General features: G+C 36.9%; 1 protein-coding gene across 11 annotated transcripts in view; it reads right to left on the bottom strand.

Annotated features, from left to right (window-relative positions):
• The window catches only part of SOX6 (SRY-box transcription factor 6), a 487,451-nt gene that overhangs the window by 332,236 nt on the left and 137,217 nt on the right, over positions 1–17,998 (bottom strand). For 4 of the 11 annotated variants that reach the window (XM_087950903.1, XM_087950904.1, XM_087950905.1 and 1 more), the window contains exon 1: positions 6,479–6,559. The exons of 4 other annotated variants lie outside the window; for them this stretch is intronic. The gene's annotated coding sequence lies outside the window, so the exon portion shown is untranslated. Of the gene's footprint in view, positions 1–6,478; positions 6,560–17,998 lie in introns of those variants that run through there. 3 more of the 11 variants (XM_087950907.1, XM_087950912.1, XM_087950914.1) reach the window with 2 other exon arrangements.

The following is a 17,998-nucleotide window of genomic DNA, read 5'->3' as shown; positions in this document are numbered from 1 at the left end:
CCTCATGCTACTAAAGCAGTCTAGATTTAATAGTATTTTATTATGCCATACGTATGAGAAAAATAAGTTAACAATTAAAAATTCTCAGAAATGTGGTTCTAAGGAGGGCAACAAGCTGGGGAATGCCAGACTGGTCAAATCCTCTTGTAATTGGAAGGATAAAGTATGTTTAATATTTGCTTTAAACATCCCTTAAAATATTTTAATTTGAAATATTTGGTATAATGCAAATATATTAAAGTCTGCATTCAGTGAGGTGTGCCGTGTTAGATTTCCAAGTCATTATGGATCTTCTTCCCAAACTTTGTTATGAAATACAAGCTGGCAAAATTAATATGTGACTGTAAAGTACATTCTACCCAGACCTGAGCTGAAGAAAGAAAAAGGTATTTCTTCACAGGTGTCCAGAGACTGGATTCTTTTGTGTGTGTGTGTGTGTGTGTGTGTGTGTGTGTGGTTGCAGATTACAGTGCACCAGCTTGTGTGATGCCGTTGCGAAACTATGTCATGCAGCAGCTACTGCATATGATTCTCATTTGGTAGAATTCATTGTGTGATGAAGACATGATTTGCTTCATGTCATGCAATACACTGTGCTAAAATTAAATAATTGTTTTATGGCCTTAGTATGGAGCGATATCAATCACATCATAAGTTTATAGCCAGTGTAGCATGAGAGCTATGATGGCAAAAAATAAATAAATCAGAAGTCATTTGGTAGTGTCTTTTCCAAATTTTATTTAAAGGCATGCACTTTCTTGAGCTGCAGCTCAAGAATTTTGATAGTCAGAAAAGGTGTCTCCAGGCTACTTCTGAAGTGTAGAGCTAGTATTAGTCATTTAAGAATGGCCCCATTGACAGAAAAGATTATTTAGTCATAATTTATTCTGAAAATAAACCAAATTTGACTACCCTTTAAGCATGACTAAGTCTTGATCCATTATGACCATACACACAAATTCCCTGGTAAGAGGGTGTTTTGTTTGTTTGTTTTTTAGTGGGGGGAGGTTGCAAACAGAATATTTTTTTCCATTTACCTCTAGACACTTGTTTTATTCAGTCTCCCTGTGGGCTAGATAATAATCAGACCATAATTTTTAAAAAAGTTCCATTTTGTTTCAAATATGTTTTAATTGTCATACCAGTGTTTCTTGAAAACAATATGATTTGGAAAAAAAAAAGATTTGAGATTGATTCAAATCAGTTTAGATTACCTATCTTTCCTAGCTATTTACATTAAAAATATAATATAATACCAGTTAGTAAGTTGGAAATGAACTCGGAATTCATTTTTATAGCAATCAAAATCGATATTTTTAATTTTAAAAACTACTAATGGTAACCTTCTAAAGCAGACTGTTCATACTGACAAGAATTCTTTCTCATATTTATCTGAACTCCTTTCTTGTACTCTGACCCCACTGTGCCCTCCATTCATACATATACACAAATTCATTGTTGCAGAAATAAATCACTAAACATTGGAACAAGAGATGTAGTCAGAGATGCTGATATAAGCAGATAGAAACGGGAAAACAACCCTAGCATCACAGTCATAGAAATGCAAATATGCATGTGTTCTTTTCATCATTATTATTATTTGTACCTTTTTCTACCTGTCCCAAAGGTGCTTTTTCAAAAGGCAACTGGACTTTTGTTTTTCCTTGAAAAGGTTTTGCTTCTCATCCAAGAAGCTTCTTCAGTTCTCACTAGCAATACTTTGGCTGCAATACTTTGAGTTTAGCACAGAAGCAAAATGTTAAATCCTAAGGTTCAGATAAAGTTGATATTCAATGTTAATCTATGCTAGGACATTCTGAAACAGCTGAGGCTAAAAGGCATTGAACTAGTCTCTGTTTTACATCCTAGGAATATAGGAATACTTTCTCCTGATTTATTTTTGAAGTTTCTTCTTTTTATTCAGATTAGCTGAACTGCTTTTCTTGTTTACACAATTCACGTACAGGTGGTCCTCGGTTTACAACCAGTCACTTAATAATGGTTCAAAGTTACGACAGACATCCCCCACCCCCACAAAAAGAAACTATTTATGACCAGGTTTCAAAATTGCACAAAATTTGGATGGATTAAAACCCTTAAAACCAACCATAGTGACACTGCAGTGCCCCCCCCCCCTGTCTATTTCCCCCCCATCTTGCCTCTCAGGATCCCCACAGGCCTTGGGACTGCTTTTCCCAGCCCACCAGGTCCTACACACTCCTCCCGACCCCTTGTCATCAATCTTTCAATTACCTTTTGTATACAGAGGTGGTATTCAGCAGGTTCTGACCAGTTCTGGAGAACCAGTAGCGGAAATTTTGAGTAGTTCGGAGAACCAGCAAACACCACCTCTGACTGGCCCTAACACTCATTTATTCTCTGCCTCTCGAATCCCATCTGATCTTTTGTTGCCCTGCACAGGAGAATGGAGCTGGAAAGCAGGTTAGTGGGATGGGGAGGGAATGGAGATTTTTACAGTATCCTTCCCCTGCCATGCTCACCAAGCCATGCCCACCAAGACACACTATGCCCACCAAGCCACGCCCACAGAACCGGTAATTTAAAAAAATTTGAATCCCACCACTGCTTTTGTAGCTCTCCAGAACTCTGGATCTCTGAAGCCCACATTGGGAAAGCCTGGTCTCCTTCCCCAACACAAGCTCTGTAGCTCCAGAGATCTACAAAAGGTACAGAGTAATCAGAGGTGAGAGGGGGGGAAAGAGTGTAGGTCCTGTTGGGTGAGAAGCAGGCCCAAGCACAGCAGGAACTTGGTGGAATGGAGAAGCAGGCTCAACACCTATGGGAACCCTGAGGGAGAGGAAGCAAGCATGAAGTAACTCAGGGGGTGGGGAAGCCTTGGGAACCTGGGCTTGCACTAAGTCTCCCAGGCCCTCCCTCACCTAAGGCACCCTGTGTTCCATTTAACTATACAGGGGTAGGTTCATTAACTGAAGTAGTAATGGATATCCATTCTGGTCATAAGTCGAGGCTCCATGATGGTCATAAGTTGAGGACTACCTATACTCTCTCTTCTGTGTCAGATATCTTGTTCAAAGCTCTGGGTGTTAGGGCGATTGTTGGAATCCTTGCACTGATATTCCCCAGATATCCTGTCAGAATGTTAAATTCCTCTGATACTTCATCTTACAGTAACTCATATTTTTCCAAGGTTTTGGACAAGGTTTCTTTCTCCAAGGCACCAAATTGCAAAGTCAATACCATCACTTTTATGGCCTCTGCACACTTTAACTTACAATAAATGACTGTGATAAGTTCATTAGTGGGAGGATAAGAGACAGCAGCTTCGGTTTATGTGCCCCCAGGTGTTTAGTGAGGCAACTATCTAATCAGACTCTACATTCAAAAACACTGGGAACTAGGGAAAGTCAAGAAAAGGGAACTCCAAAGCCTAATTTCTGACTATAAAGTCCCTTCCTTACCTATGGCTGGAGTTAACAGATAACAGATAATCAGAGTTGGAAGGGATCTTGTAGGTCATCTAGTCCAACCCCCCGCCCAAGTGGGAGACCCTACACCGTTTCTGACAAATGGCAGTCCAATCTCTTCTTGAAAGTTTCAAGTGATGGCACTCCCACAACTTCCGAGGGCAAGGTGTTCCATTGGTTGATTGTTCTCATTGTCAGAAAGTTTCTCCTTATTTCCAGGTTAAATCTCTCCTTGTTCAGTTTCCATCCATTATTCCTTGTCTGGCCTACAGGCGCTTTAGAAAATAGCTTGACCCCTTCCTCTCTGTGGCAGCCCCTCAAATATTGGAAGACCTCTATCATATCTCCCCTGGTCCTTCTCTTCACTAGACTAGCCAAGCCCAGTTCCTGTAACCGTTCTTCGTATATTTTAGTCTCCAGTCCCCTAATCTTCCTGATTGATCTTCTTAAAACATACTAAACCCAACCACATAATGGCTTAAAATATCAGGTACAAATCAGCCCAGTACCTTTCTACTCACCAATGCACAATTATTTTCATTTCACTGTTAAACACAATTAACTTTAGGGCAAATAGATAGCTGCACTGTAAATTCTCTGGAGAAAATTGCTAGTAGGTTGAATGATCTATGACCTATTTGTAAGGTTCTTAAAGTGATATTCCATCTTTAATCAATAAGTGCAACTGCCCTTACATGTGCATTTCTCCCTATTTTTATAACTATTATAGAATTCTATGAGGAACGTTAGATTGAGGGAGATTAATTGTCTAAAGGAGAATGATGCCCCTGAGTCAACAAGGGAATTCTGGGAGTTGAAGTCCACAAGTCATAAAGGGGTCATCATTCCCCACCTTTGGTCTAAAATCACATAGTGAGTTTCCACTGTGAGTACATAACAATCTGAATCTGGTCCTGTTCTAACACCACACTGAATTAATTTGAGTAGGCACACTGCTATCCAGCCATAGCCACATATATATTTCTGTATTTTTACAGTGCATTAGGCAATACTAGAGAAAAATGTTAGGACTTTGAAAAGAATCAAGAAAATCCCCTTTCCCCCACAAACACTACATTAGTTGATCACTATTTTGGTTTCATTCACTTGCTTAAAAGCACTGGAAAAAAATTAATCACATTTAACCTACATATTTTACTTTATATTTTGAGTTCTATACTGTTCAGATACTTGCCTTTTAAAAAACAATAACCTTCAATCTGTTCATTCAAGCTTTTGGTTTCATTTGGAAGAGGAAACTGTCCTTTCACTTTTCCATCCTGTATATGTCTACTCACTTGTTTACACTCTCTTTTTGTTCTAAACCACAAACCATCCAACGCTTCCAAATACAGTAAGAGCTATTTTGTGATGCCTGCACTTCTATCATTGATCACATTCGCAAAATCTGTGCTGGTTATGTCTCATAAAACTGCATAATTTTACAAAATGATAAATAACGATAAATAACAGTGGTGCCTCTAATAATAGCATGGCAACAGATTTTTAGCTTTAAAGGCTTTTTGAAGCAACTGTGGTTTAAAACTGTAGATCTGAGATGCCATGTTAGCAGGGGCATTCTTCCATCTCCATCATCATAAAGTAAGGTTTGCTTCTGGGCTCATGTCTCATACCGCAACTAGCTAACTTATTCTTCTTTTATTTTTCTTATATGTACCCATTTCATGTATTCACAACTACGTATACACTTATACTTATTATCTTGTAAACAATTGGCAAATCAAATAAATAAATAAATAAATAAATAAATAAATAAATAAATAAATAAATAAATAAATAAATAAAATAAACTACTCTGCATCCCAGGAAACAGAGTGTTTTGTTCACATTTTTTTCTATGGTTATAATCTCTGTTAGCATATATCAATTTGTTGCCAATTAAAACTCAAAATATGATTAAAGATACATTTATTTTCATCAGAAGACCTAATATGTGATATTCCAGATGCATCAGTAGTGCAGCAATGCATTTTGACATACTTTATTTGGAAATATACTTTGGGAGGACTGCAAAATGGTCAGAAACAAATAAATTTCCAATGAAACATTTGGGTCTATAATCACACTTTAAACCTATTCTCCCACAAATCAAACTACAATGATATTCAAATGCTAAGTATGTACAATATGGTTATTTTCCACTACCTTCCCAATTTTATCTTTTGGTGTATAAAAGTAAATGCTTAATATTAAGCATGATCCTCATATAGTCATATTTGCATACAATAATTCTCATGCTGAAATCATGTTCCACTGGAATGAACAGGATCGACTGAAATGGGCCTTGTACTCAGGCTGTTCTCTGAGGACTGTTTGCTTAAAAGATAAATTAATTTGTTTGTGTCTAATGACTGACTGGAAGAGCACAGAAAATGCAGAACTGATAACTGGGAAGATGAGGCATCTGACAATCATTCCATGAAGAAGTCCTTCTTTAGAAAATCTGGCTAATAATTATTCCTTTCCAATAACAAAAAGCTTTGGATTACTGAGCATTTTCCAAAAAACACGCCACAGCCTGTCTCCCCTTTCTTGTTGCCTTTTTTTCTCCTAATGCTTAAGCTGTGAAACTCATTTTACTGAAAATTAAGTGCTTTAAAAGACATTACGACAGAGCTACATTCTCCATTGTTTTTACAATCAAGCAGAAACCCTTACATTCAGAATCATTTTGTTTACTTACTTTTCATTTCTACCTTGATTTTCAATGTCACAGAAATAATATCATTTCTGAAGTTGTACTATAAAGGATTATTCTGTTTAACACCTTATTAAAGATGTTTTTCCCTCATCTCCTTGTGCATAACCACAAAGCAATTCTAGGCTTTAAAAGGTATTTTACAATCCAGTAACATAAAGCAAAGTTATTGCCAAAGTAGCTTTCAAACATATTCTATTTACTTATGAGGGAAAGTGATTCAGAATGTACTATCAGCTTTTAAAAAATCAACTAAAATTAGATACTTACTAAGGAAAATGTTTAATCACCCTACAAAGATATCGTTGCTTACCTGATTCTGCCATTCCACACCAACAGGCTGAGCAATATTATCAGCTCTTTGGGTACTAATTCTTGCTTACTGGATGGATATTTTTCTCTTGCTGGATTAATAATCAACTTTCTAGATCAGTTCATTTGCAATTCTCCCTTTACTCCCTTTGTTAACCCTTTACTTCACCTTTCTTTGCAATCCAGACATTTTCATTCACAATTTTAGAAGTAACCAAATAATAAAAGCAGAAATAAACTGCATTACTGCAGGATTTATTTGAAAATGTTAAAACTTGAGACCCAAAACAAAGCTATAAATAGTGCAGAAAGTACTTACACTTTAAACCAACATTCCAAGTTTCCTGTTCTTGGAATCTAGTTACACGAGTAACCAGCACTGTTCAACACCTTCTGTCCAGTTCTTCATAAATTCATTGATTCTGGGCCCAGAAGTCAATACAGCAACACTTGCCAGTACTTTCAAATGTAGCACAAATGTGACTGACTATTCCTATGACTAGTTAGCTGCAAAATTTTCAGTTATCAGTTTATGCAAGGCTGTCCATCTGTCTTGGCAGAGAGAGAAAATGTTAAAGCAGCCAGGGGCAAGGAAAAGATAAGAAACATCCAGAATCACCTTTTTTTTTTACAGTTCAAATGAGGCCAAGTTGATGGAAATGGGAAAACATAGCTATTGTTAAGGTTTGTCTGCTGCCTAGGTTGTTAAGCATGTAATCAATAGCAATTCTCAAAAAGGTAACTCAACTCAGAATTACAATTGCAATGTACATATATTGAACCACTTAAAACACATAGTATGCACACATTCATAATCTATTCTTCACCTGAAGTAACAATACTTGTCAGAGTCTGCCTCATTTTTATCTTCTATACAGTACTAAAACTCTTATTGTATCTATCGGTTTGCTTCCCCAGGATGTACCAAAGGGTACATTATACCACAACCATTTTTGAATCAGTTGCTAATACCATCTACTTAAAAATGCATTAAAAATCTGACACCCCTTACTCCCCTAGAATCGACATTTTCGACCAGTTTTATTCACACTGCAGCATCCCTCTGGTCATGTGATCATGATCTCCTATGATCCCTGCCTACTTCTCACAAGCGAAATCAAGGGGGAACCTGGCAGGAAGTCAGAAGTTGTTCCTATTCCATATATATATATATATATATTTCCATCCTAAAACTTAATGTTCATTCTGATCACATCAAATTGCACTACATTTCTCTCAAAGGATGACCCAATGGGTCACAGGGTTGTCCAGTCATAATTAGCAGAGGAGGAAGATTAGATCCTAGACTATGGAACAAGAAAGGGGAACAAGCTAGATCCTTGGGTGAGGAGATCAGCAAGGAAAGAGGAAAGCAAAGTCTTGGGTTGGGTTTGGCAGTAGGAAAAGAGGTGAGAAAGTGGACAAGCAGCAAAGAAGATAGGACTGAGAAGGAGCAAAATGGCCAGGAACAAGCAGGAACATACTGAAGGGGGGAAACAAAGAGCGGGGACCCCAAGAAGAAGTGGAAAATAAAGAGAAGAACAGAGAGGTAGGACGAGGAAGCAGAGAGCCAGGTAGGTAAATGAACAAGCAGTGGAAAGGTTGTCCCAGGGGACAGGGTAGGCAGATCAACCTCTTTGAAAACTCAGCAGAAATCCTAGATATTTGGCTCTTTTTAGATTTCCAGAAGGTTGAGGGTTTCAGAGGCTAAACGCTGGATTTGTATGGGAAATACTGGATAAATTTGCCCTGGTTGAAATGAAATGAATTAGGATGCTCTGGCCAACTAAGGTGCGAAGTTAGAGAAAAGGAGTAATGGAAAGTTCAGCCTTGCTTCTCCTTTTTTTTTAAAAAAAAAGCAATGAGTTTGTTTTAGGGAGCCCTGGGCAAAATCCAGAAGATTGCAGCCTTTTCACTTTAACAAAAATAATTTCCCTGCAAAAAGCATGCTGGAGCTGTTTTATTAAACAGCCCTGAAGTGCCTTTATGTTCCCCACAGACAAAGAGAAAAATCTCTTCAGGATCAAACCTCACACAAAGAGCTCCTCTTCACACAAAACAAGTAGCAAATGTATACTTTTCCATGGGAGTAAGGGGCTTTGTAATAGCAGGCTTTAAACTTATTTGCTGTATTGTTTCCATCAGAGGTGCTGCAGACAAAATGTTGTAAAAGTCGGGAAGCAAATCTCCTTCATATTGTAGTGAATATTATTCATTGTGGATTTGAAGGCAAACCTTTCTAAAAAGCCAATAATGTGAGAAAGCACAGCTGCTAAATTTATTGTTAAGTATCGCATCACTGATACTCTGGGGGATTTTTCTTCATGGGAAAAAAGCTTAAATAACATTTTCTAGCACTTTGGACAGCTTTCTATAGAAGTGATGGCCTACAGAGGCAGTAGGGTACAAAATCGCACAGGAACTGTGGCTTGGTAAACAAGCTTCATCTTTTGTTTTGTTTTTTGCAGACTATGGACACAAATAAACGCAACTTTGTTTAATAAGAATGAACTATAGCTATCTTTTGTGCTCCAAAAGGTACATTATCTCTCTTTCCTGTTTCACCTGACTAATCTGGAGGTATTTGTTCCATCACCTGACTTAGTAGTTGGCTAGAAATAATAAGACAAAACAATCTGCAATTGTTACATGAGACAACAGGCTTTCATGTCCTTGAGCTCACCATGACCTTTCACCCTGCCTATCCCCAAAGGTCTTTCCTAAGAACTAAAACTACACTCAGACTGAATTCCAGATTGTCAAATAAAGAGCCCTGGCCTTTCAAAACAAACCAATTTTTACACCAAGGTGGGGAGAAACACAAGTCCATTGTTCCCTCACAGATGGAAGTTAGAGTTACTAAGGCAACAGCTCTAATCCTCCTTTTAACCACCTTTTTCACATCACTGGCCTATCAAGTATGCTACCTTTTAACTCATAAGCTCAGAAGCTGGTAGTCTAACTGCTGCTCTAATTAGCTACGATTTTCACAGTACAGACAACATGATGAGCTAATCGAAATTTGCAAAATAATGACGTACCTCCAGCAAATATTCCTCCTCCTGAGGCCCAGTCTTAGAATAACAATAATGAGACCATTATTAGAGGAGGGCATTAAAATGCTGCACTGCTGCTAAACAGAGAACTTAATTGTTCTGGTCTTGTCCATTGAATCAACAACCTATTGTTGCGAACTTGAAAAATAAAGGACTAGAGAATGGGTGCCATAATGATTGGTCTGCTCTGCCATACCAGCACTCTGCAGAATTGTTTTTCCTTTTGAGACTCTTGATGGACTAGTAGTTTTGTTTAAAAGTAATATAAAAGGCAATTGTTTTGGATAAAAAGTCCTATTTATTGAAATCCTTAGAAGCGGTTGCCAGGATTGTTCATGACCCCCTGAGATTCTTTTTTTAAAAACCACAGACACAGGAGTACTACTATTTGAAGAAGACTGTTGCTACTGCTTACATTACACCAGATATCATTGCTCGTCTAGCTACTGTAATGAAAGAGGACACTTCGTTAGCCTTTCTAGTCCCTTAATAAAGAGTATATTTCTATTGGACACATTCAGTTAATTAGGAAATTGGGGAATTACAAAACATGATTTATTCAAGATACGATCTTGAATATGCATATAATTACTTAAAATTCAGCATTCTTTTTAATAAACAATGCACACATTCAACTATTTCTGGTACAATATTTAATCATCAAAAGTAATGCAAAATACAACTCAACTTTTTTTTTCAGTTTCAATATGTGATGTCCCACTTCAAAAAAAGGCAAATATTTCCTCTAGACATAACAGGGGGAAAAAAGCAGGGGACTATAAAGAAGGAATAAAAGGAATATTCTCCTTTTCCATTAGGAAAATATACTACTGCTGTTGTACCAGACAACATTTCTGCTAGCTCCCTCAGTCTAGCTGAGGTCTCATATGCCTTATCTTCCAACATGCCAGCAGGTACCAAATCCTCATAAAAATGCTTTTTAACAGTATGCTGCAGCAAGAATATACAAGTGAAACTTATTCATAACCTCTTGATGTTGTCTAGTGGATGGATGACAGATGGACAAACAGGCAGGGTATGTGTGTGTATGTGTGTGTATGTGTGTGTGTGTCTGAGTACTGAGGATAAATAAATGTATAAGTTAAAAAAAACATTAGGAAAATTGGAAATGGTGTAGAATTTGAAATGTATTGGAAACATTAGGAACATTAGGAAATGGTGTAGGGTCTCCCGCTTGGGCGGGGGGTTGGACTAGATGACCTACAAGCTCCCTTCCAACTGTGATTATCTGTTATCTGCTCTAGATACTGAATTCAAATCATTTGAAATCAATCTGAGAGCTTTGAGATAATGTCTAATTAAGCAATTCCCTGGAAGTTGATGGTCTCTAAGTGGATAAATGTTTATAAGCAGAAACTGCCCACCATTTATTAGAAATAGGCCTTTGTGGTCTTTCTTTCTGTATTTATAGGTCTTTGTTCTTTCCATTCCAGTAACTAACTAGTTACAAAAGCATTTGACTGAACTCCAACCCAGCTTTTGCTCCCTCCCAAAAGAGGAGGAACAAAGCTGCTCACAAGTAAGCAATGGAGGGAAATGATTATAACAACTGATTTTGCAACCAAAGGGAATTCGTTAGTAGTATCCTACAACAATTGCCAATTGTTGTCAGCACCCAAATTGCTTTGAGAGCTTGAGAAAGTTTAAAGGAGGTAGTTATCATGCAGTGATATATATATATACTAACAATATAGTAATAAGCATCATTTTATTAACCTATAGCCATGCTTATACAAATTTGAATAAGAAATCAATTATATATGTGTGTGTGTGTGTATGTATACACACACACACACATACATACATATACAAGCAGACACACACACAATATATATATATATATATACACAAGTATATAGACAAATATTTGAAGGGTTGGAAGTCCAAAGTCAAAACAAATAGGAATAATCAGATTTCAGCTGCATTGTGGAACTACCTTGAAACAAACACCTGATATTTTCATAAGTTTACTTTTGACTGCTATACTTTTTTCTCTTTTTTTAGAAAAGCATTGTTTTTATACCTTGAAAGATTGTTGTTTTAATAGGAGAAATACTTATTTTCATTGTATACAACCTCTTGGTCATAGAATCATATTTCCTTTAAAGTCAAGTACCTTTTTGTAATCTGAAAAACAAAATATATTAATGTATTAGACTGTAAACAAGAAATCTTGATTTATACAATTCTTGTTTTGTTTCATATGTTCATTGTATTAGGCTAAATTAATTAAACTCAGCATTGTATATTTTCTCTTTTCATTAAGTATTTTGGTCTGAGTGTAGCAACAAATGCAAAGAAGGATATTAGAACATGTTAATTATTAATATTTTACAAGATTAATTAACATTATTCTTCACTGATTTTTAAAAAATCACATTTCAAGATTTCCACAAAAATGTCAAATTCAACATTAATCTGATATATATATACTTAAGTACATAAAGCTGTCACTTTTATTATGCAAAACAGATTTTAAAAATGGACATTGCAGGAGAAAACAAAGATTTTACATTACATAGGAAAGCTAAAAATAGGAAGAATAAAAGTCTTTGTCTTCTTAATTTCTCTATAAATAATTAGTTTCACTACAGGAATTATTTTACCAAAATATAGTGATAACAAGAAGCGCTGTGTTGAATTGTTCTCCATATTTTCCTCTCTTTATTTTCAACGGTGTAGTTCCTGGGACTGTACAAGCCTTTTTTAATCTTACTCTGATCAACTGAACCTCTCTTTCTCCAACACAGCTTTGTGCATGATATCTTTCTGATAGTGTTTCTTATTTAATTAAAACAGACACTGACAGAAGGACATGGATTAGAACTGTAATGATCCATTTACTTAGATTAATCGGAGTCTCCTTTTGGAGTAATGGCTTAAACAAAGAACAACAGGGAATTGTTATGAAACAGCCTTTTATCCTAAGCAAAGGTCATATTATGAGGTTTTTAATTTTGTCATCCTCTGTTATATTGGGCCTCGCTACTGGAACATGAGAAGTGCCCTTTTTAGTTTTTCAAAGCCCATTATTATAATATAGCCATTAAGGCTGTAAATTAAAATGTCTGATTTTAAAACAGGTTGCTTAGCTTTCAGAACCCTCTAATTAGCATGTTGTGCATTGTTGGGAAGGAAAAAACGACTAAAACACTAATGACCACTGCCAAGTGACCGCACTGCTGCACAAAGTAATAAACCTCTTTTTCAAGTCACATAATGAATTATCCAAGCTGGGGTCTCCCCTACATCATTTTACACATAAAAAAATACATATATCAATTCAGGGGTTATTATTGTGGGATTTAATATGTAGCAGAAAACAAAGCCAAATCAGAAGGACAGAATTAATGTTGAACAATAAGGCAAAAAACAAAAGCAAAAATCATTCAAGGAATCAGTAATACAATCCTCTAAATTTCTGGTCACATCCACTGAATTGAATAGGACTCATGTCTATGCGAATAAATTAAAAGGTTGTATTTATTTTTGTAGCCCAACCTCACTTCCCCAGAATCCTGAGCTGCTAACAAAAATGAAAATATTTTAATTAAAATATATATTTAAAATTACACAGCCTCTAAAATAATAATTAAGAAAATCAAAAGGCTTGGTTGAAGAGGAAAAAAGTAAGAAGTGATTTTAATACTCCTTTTCTATTAGTGCCACTATCACTTAAAAGTATGCTCTTATGTAGTAGCATAAGAGTGAATCTTCTGCTATACCATCCCTCCTAGACAGATGGGAGCTTACAGTTTCTAGTCAAATTGAGAACAGGTTTTGGTCTCCATAACCAGAAAAGTGAAATTTCATATGGATCCAGTGGCATAGTTGCAACGCAAATTATTGTTAGTCCCAAGGGTTAGCCATGGTGGCGCAGTGATTAGAATGCAGTATTGCAGGTTAATTCTGCTGACTGCCAGTAGTTCATCTTCACTGGCTCAAGATTGACTCAGCCTTCCATCCTTCTGAGGCTAGTGAAATGAGGATCCAGACTGTTGGGAGCAATATGCTGACTCTATAAGCTGCTTAGAGGGGGTTGTAAAGCACTGTGAAGTGGTTTATAAGTCTAAGTGCTATTGCTATAACTATTTTGCAGAACAAATATACAGCATGTGTGTACAAGTTGGCCAACCCCAATAAGTTGTAAGTTATTACATGTTGGCCAACCCCAATAAGTTGTAAGTTGAATGTTTAGCTTTTTTTCTTATGCTAGCTTGCTTGCTGATTGATTGATCGATGGCTATACCCAGTCGCTCTGTTGATCCTAAGCAGCTCACCACAATCAATAAGGAATAAAAGCAACAGACACAAAACCAAACTATTACTCCTCTGACTCAATCCCCACCCTCATTAAATAGTTGGGGGGGAAAGCTAGGTCTTCGTGACTTTCAGAAAAGTTAAAAGAGTAGAGATCCTTCCTTGAATCTCGAGTGGGAGGCTATTCCAGGAGGGTGATTACAGAGAAGGTGCACCTCCAAGATCCCATCAGATGACAGCCATTAAGGGAAGGAACCTGGAGCAGGTCCACCTTCTCTGACCTAGTGAAACAGGGAGAAACAGTCCTGAGAATAGTTTGGCCCTGTACCATGTAGGCTTTAATGATAATAACTAGGCTTTGAACTGCACTCAAAAAGTAACTGGAAGTCAGTGATTGTAGTAAATCAATTGGAGGTGACTGATATGAGTGACCATGAGCAAGGCGTCCCAGAACAGGAATGGGCACAAGTGGTGCACAAGATGAATTTGTGCAAAGTCTCACCTAAACATCTGCCACTTTCCAGGAGGAACCACAAGTCCAGGAGAATCCTGAAATTGCATCCTAATTCTGGTTTAGGAGAATCAGAGTCAGAGATATCAAGTCTCCTGATCCCAGGGAGCTGAAGATCCATAATTATTCTCTTTTACTAGGGTTTAATCATAGCCAGAATCTCCCCATCCAGACCTTATTGCCTCCAGGAACTAAAGTAGGGTCAGAACAGCATCACTTGCCTTGGTATATGGTAGAGAGATATAATTGGCTAGTGATGATACTGAACCCCATGATATTGAATGACCTCACTCAGGGGCTTCATAAAGTATCAGAATGGAACTAAGAAAGAACTTGCCTTAATTCCCCTTTTTGGTCTATTCTTACATTGCCTGTATACAGGGATGGGATTCTACCAGTTCGCACCTAGAACCGGTTGTTAACATTCTAAGCAGTTCGGAGAACTGGTTGTTAGAAGAAATTACTACTACTACTAATCCTGTAAAGAAGGCAGGAAGGAAACATTCTGGTGTTGCTTACAGAAACTGCCTCTCCATTAACCCTTATTACATTCTTGGCAGGACTAGACTTCCTGTCTCAGGAACATCTCTGGAGTTTTTTTCCCCTCCTTTGCTGGTACTTTGCTTGTGTGGAGTGACCATTCAAAGTTACAATGGCACTGAAAAAAGTGACTTATGACCATTTTTCACACTTACGACTGTTGCAGCATCCCCACAGTCATGAGAGGCCAGGCGAGGAGATGCGTGCCTCGATGTGAGTGATACTGAGTTGGCCACACCCAGCCAATAACATGACCACCAAGCTATGTCCACCCAGTCACATGACCACCAAGCCACGCCTACCACCTAAGCCACACCCACAGAACCAGTTGTTAAAAATTTGAATCCCATCCCTGCCTATATACATGCAAAGTTAGAGACCCATCTAATCTATACCAATAATCTTTGATATATATAGCCTTAATGTTGACAAATCAGCAAGTAGGTATACTAGGAACTGTGGTTCAGCAACACATAGAGAATCATGCAGACCTTTCTGAAGTAAAGTTAATAGACTGGAGGAAACTGATTAATAGTTACTGAACAGAGGTGAAACTTGTTTTTTAAATAAGAGGTATGAATGGGACCAACAATGCACAGCAAGTAGCTTTAATGATATCATACAAAACAGAATGAGTAAATGTCCACTGAAAATGTCATATTTAATTTGGGAAGATGATACATATAAATGTAAATGGCACTATATCACAGAGGTTTGAAAGCTACTACAATATGATGGATTTCAGATCTATGTGGCACTATAAGTATTCAGTCATTTTCGCATATGTTCAGTTGATGCTCAGTCAGTAGTAACACGCAGCTGATTGTCTACCAAAACTACAGTAGAACTTCAGCCGAATTTCAGCTATAGCATTAGCTGGACTTATTCATTCAGACATGCAAATAATCTCTCACTGGAATAGCTATTAAACAAATCAACATCCACCTTTGATCTGTTCTGAATCAAAACTGTATGTTTACTCAGTTGGTAGCTGCACTGTAGTGTGGAAAAGAAGCTGAGATATCACACTTCTGGAGTTTCATGAGTAACAAAATCTAGAGTGTCCAAATCATCAAAGCATCTACTCATAAACCTTTCAATGAATTTAGTAGTAGGTCAGCACTAAAGGAATTAAAAGAATGGGTCATAAGAGAGAATATTTTAAGGACACTGTAATATGAACGAATGCCTTCTGTGTGTAACTCAATACCCACAAGCCTAAGCTAGCATTTGAAAAGCACATTTTGATTTAATAAAAGTCAAATGTTGAAACACACACCACAGTCGTTTTAGCAAATAAGTAGAAAAATATGGGGCCAGTCTCCCACATGCAACATGAACATTGGCTTTAAACTTAGAATTGTTTAGATAGTAAATTAACTGTATTGCTTAACCTTCACTGGATAAAAAGCCTTCCAGCCAATATCTGTATCCATTCAGCATTAGAACAATGAGCTCCTGCCTAAGCATAGTACTTAGTGTCCTGCGGTTTTTATCGAATATCCATATATTACATTAGTGTACATAGCACAGTAGCAGTAATTTAAGAGTTCAGCATAGCAGCCTGGTAGGATCAGGCTGGTATAACAGCAGTTAGTAGCGTGGCAAAGCACAAACAGTAGCAAAACAGTTACACAAATTCAGGGCTCATAATGCTATGGAAAAAGAACAAGAACTGAAATGGATTTCACATAAGGAAAGATCAGATTGTTAAACCACAGAAAGCATCTGTCTTTCATATAGGCTACCCTTTAGGAAAAGAATTGACAGTAATAATCTTTAGTGATTAACTTTACAGCCAAAATTCTGGTCCCAGTTTGGATGCTCAGTCTCCATCTGAAACTCAGTTAAATCAATCAAGATAGGAACACATTTGTATCTGTGCCACAAATAGAAAAAAGAAAGCCAAGCTGGGTACCTTTGCAATAACCTTTTTGTGAAAGAGTTATGTTTAACTTGAACTGTTGTGATACACTTAAACAAACAGTAGGAAACTTTGTTGCAATGAGCAACATGATGTTACTTACTCCAAGTAAGGAGTAGTAAGAGGAGTTGAAATCACTAGTTATGTGGTAACTTGATTGATTAATTTATTTAGGTATTAGCTCAAGAAAATTTGAATTTATTTTCTAGTCTAACACGATGTTGCAGTATCACACTGAACAAATAAGATACAAAACTGCAATTACACCTACAACTATCTGCCCAAGACCAATTCAGTTGCAAAAACAATTGCAAACCAGCATGTCTTAAAGTTGCCATGTTTAGAGACCCCTGCTCTATAGCATGTATGAATGCATGATACTAATGAATGCATTAGTTCAGTGCTGAACTAATTAATTATGATGTGCACAAATTGAAAAGCTGTTATTAGTGACTTCAGTACAATCTTAAAACAACTTCAGGTTATTGATGGAGGCATAGTCGTTTAGTACAGAACATACTAAAAAAAAGAGGAAATATGCATTGCGGTGTCACGAACCAAACTCATCCTTTCATGCGTTAATACATGGCACAACGTCTTTACATAACTTATAGGGTTTGTGACACCACAACATATCCTTTATTATTTGCCCTTGCTTGTCCCAGATATATATGGGTTCCTATATCACAAAGTCATAATGTGGCTTGATCCAAAGGTTAAGTTTACATATTTTATTCTGAAGAAGAATGTCTCCATATTATGACTGTAACTTGATTAACAAATGGCACGTGTTTGAAAACTCAGTTCGGCAAGTCATGACTTTTTTTATGAAGTATGAACAGTGATGTTAGGTAGTATATGTCAAGTAGTAAGTTTTCAGTATTTAAACAGTAATAAATTGTTAGTCTTAGCCTTCCAGTTTTGGCACTAAAATGTTTTTGTCTCTCTCTTTTTTTAATCTTGGACTGTGATCTACCCATCCATAAACTTTCATAAATAGTACGTTGTCTCTTTTGAAAGACTATTGTTGGGATTATAGTGCATGTAAATAACCTAACTCAGAAGCATTTTTTTAAAAAAGTTATTAAATAGATTCTCCCAAAGCCATCCAACCACAGTTAATCAGAAAAGTCTTTACATTGCCTTAGAGAATTACGGTGAAGCTAACTGTAAATCAAAAAGAGACATGAATTTTGGAAGTCTTTATCT

Source organism: Notechis scutatus, chromosome 1 (genome assembly GCF_049901735.1).
Source record: "Notechis scutatus isolate UNSWTSFEM ecotype Mainland chromosome 1, rNotScu1.2, whole genome shotgun sequence".
NCBI lineage: Eukaryota > Metazoa > Chordata > Lepidosauria > Squamata > Elapidae > Notechis > Notechis scutatus.
This window is presented reverse-complemented; position numbering and strand designations above follow the sequence as displayed.